A 3,127-nucleotide genomic window follows, 5' to 3' on the forward strand; every position below is an offset into this window, starting at 1 on the left:
ATGCTGCCTAAATATACCAATTTCAAATATATATATATATATATATATATATATATATATATATATATATATATATGCGACCTTGTCAGTGTGTGTGCGAAAAGTCTCTACCAAATTCGTCTCCGAATATTTGGTCTACAGAGATGAAATTTGATATGTAGGGTATTTAGACACGTAGCTGTAGCACACTTTTTATTTGTTTTTTTTTTAGCCCATACTATAGCTGCTAAAGAGTCAAAATTGGAGAAAAAAAAAACATTGATTTGGGCTTGGCGTAAGTTGACTATATTGTTTTTTTTTCTGCGCATGCACCAAGTAAAATTAGGTTCTAGGTTAAACGTTATTTTTTTCATAGTTTTTGTATACTTATGGATTTAGGTCAGATGCTGACAGATAAAGTTGAACTATATGTTTTAGTTTCGATTCCAGTTGATGGCACACAGATCGTTTTTTTTTTTTTTTTTTTTTTACTTTAGAAATTACTACAATATAATAACGGTACAATAAAATAATCAATAAACGATCGGCTTTATAATATTAAATACGAAATATGCTTGAATTAAAATATAATATTTACGACCGGGCAACTCCGTGCAACCTGCTAGTTTATACACAAAAACGAGATATACATATGTATTCGTGTACGTGCATTTGTATGGACGTACATTTTGATGAGATGTGTGTATTCATGCGATTATAAGTGTTTGTGTATGTTCGTATATGTGTGTATGTATGTAAATAATTCCAAGATATGCTGCATGTAATTATACGTGTATATGTATGTGCATACATAGTAATGAGCTATGTATTTGCGGATATATGTGAATATATTTATATACATAATAAAGAGATACGTGTATGCATATCCGTATATGCGTGTATATATATGCGTATATGTTTATATGTGCGCACATAATAAAGAGATACGAGTATGTGTGCATAGATGCTTCATATGTAGTCCAAAATCACAAGGCGTTTATGCTAGTGTACTTATTTACTATGCCTCCCCACGGGACAGAGTTAGACACCAGGGTCGTTTTTTAACGTGGAGAAAAGGTACAAAAATAAAAATTGTCTCAGTCGTGAAGGATTTCTCCTTCACCGAAAGAGAACAAGAAATAGAAGTGCAGCATCTGAAGAACAAATGGTATTTATTTGCTCCCCCACTGAGCAAATTAGGCACAAGGCCGATTTTTAATGTGAGGAGTGAAGGGAGGGGGAAGGGAAAAAGGGGACCAGCTCCCGAGAGGTGGGAAATGGGAGCTGGTTAATGGTCAGGCATGTGGGGGGTTGCCCCCACATCTGGTCTTTGCTAGTCATAGCTAGTCATAACTTGCAGCATCTGCCGGAACAGATGGTGTTTATTTGCTCCCCCACCGAGCAAATTAGACACAAGGCCGATTTTTAATGTGAGGAGTGAAGGGAGGGGGAAGGGAAAAAGGGGACCAGCTCCCGAGAGGTGGGAAATGGGAGCTGGTTAATGGTCAGGCATGTGGGGTTGCCCCCACATCTGGTCTTTGCTAGTCATAGCTTGTAGTATCTGCCGGAACAGATAGTACACTTTGATCTTGTCCCGAAGGCCAAGATGCTAGTGTAATGGATGTGTGTCTGTGTGTGTATGGTGCGTATAAATACATTGTGTCTATGCGTATAGTGTGCATATGTGTATGAGATATGTGTATATACGTATGCGTGTACATATATATGTAATACTTTGTCATGAAATATGTGTATGTATGTGTGTATACGTGTACATATGACGTGTAGGTGCGTATACGCGTACATATATGTATGTAATACTTTATTACGACATATGTGTATGTATATGTGTATACGTGTGCATATATGTATAACATATGTAAGTCCGTATACATTTTACATTAAATTAATACAGTAAAGTGATCCCCCACTTTATATCACAATAAGTACAGCATGTAGTAAGAACGGATACTACACTTTGATCTTGGCCAAAAGGCCAAGAAAAGGGTATTTATTTGCTCCCCCACCGAGCAAATTAGGCACAAGGCCGATTTTTAATGCGAGGAGTGAAGGGGAAATGGAAACCAATTCCCCGGGGAGTAGGGGAGCCGGATAGTGACAATTGATATGAAGGGTTGCCCCTACAGTGACCAAGGTCTTATATGTGGGGCTGCCCCCACATATGGCCTTTGCCTGCAGTATCTGCCGGAACAGATTGTATTTATTTGCTTCCCCACAGAGCAAATTAGGCACAAGGCCGTTTTTTAATGTGGAGAGAGATGGATGGGGGAGGGAAAAGGGGACCAGCTCCCGATGGGTGGGAAATGGGAGCTGGATAGTGACAATTGGTATGAAGGGTTCCCCCTACATTGACCAAGGTCTTATATGTGGGGTTGGTATTTATTTGCTCCCCCACCGAGCAAATTAGGCACAAGGCCGATTTTTAATGTGAAGAGTGAAGAGTGAAGGGGAAATGGTGACCAACTCCCCGGGAAGTAGGAGAGCTGGATAGTGATAATTGGTATGAAGGGTTGCCCCTACATTGACCAAGGTCTTATATGTGGGGTCCTCCCACATATGATCTTTGCTTGTAGTATCTGCCGGAACAAATGCTACACTTTGATCCCGGTCCGAAGGCCAAGAAAAGCTTAAAAAGCTAAGAACAGCATGTATTAACAACAGACCTTTGATCTTAACCAAAAAGGCCAAGCACAAAAGTGTTACGGACAGACCGACAGACCGACCGACAGACCGACGTAGTGACTTATAGAGTCGCTTGCACGCTAATAATAACTTTTGTTTCCAAATCAATCAAATCTGTATTGCGACTCCCTCTAGACCAGGGATTTGCAACAGGCAGACCGCGGACCACAATCCAGTCAGCCAGACCAGTTAATATAGCTCTTATTGTGATATTGTCATAATTATTATTTTACTTATTGTCTTGTATTCAGTGTAACCTCTACAAGACTGCATTGATATAGCCTTCAGACAACTTCTTTCACACTAGGTACAATGCTTCAAGCAAACTACATCTTTTTTACAATCATGCACTTTAATTTTTATGTTTTATTATTATTTTCTCAGGTCTTACACTTAGTTTTATTTCGAACTGACCGCTCAAAATAGAACGAAAGTCGACAAACGT

The 3,127-nt window shown here is 39.1% G+C and overlaps 1 pseudogene; it reads right to left on the minus strand.

The window, feature by feature from the left end:
* Positions 1–1,824: 1,824 nt before the first annotated feature.
* On the minus strand, positions 1,825–1,988 carry LOC145265819 (U2 spliceosomal RNA; annotated as a pseudogene).
* Between the last annotated feature and the right edge of the window lie 1,139 nt (positions 1,989–3,127).

Source organism: Euprymna scolopes, chromosome 40 (assembly GCF_053919585.1).
Source record: "Euprymna scolopes isolate OS-2025 chromosome 40, ASM5391958v1, whole genome shotgun sequence".
NCBI lineage: Eukaryota > Metazoa > Mollusca > Cephalopoda > Sepiida > Sepiolidae > Euprymna > Euprymna scolopes.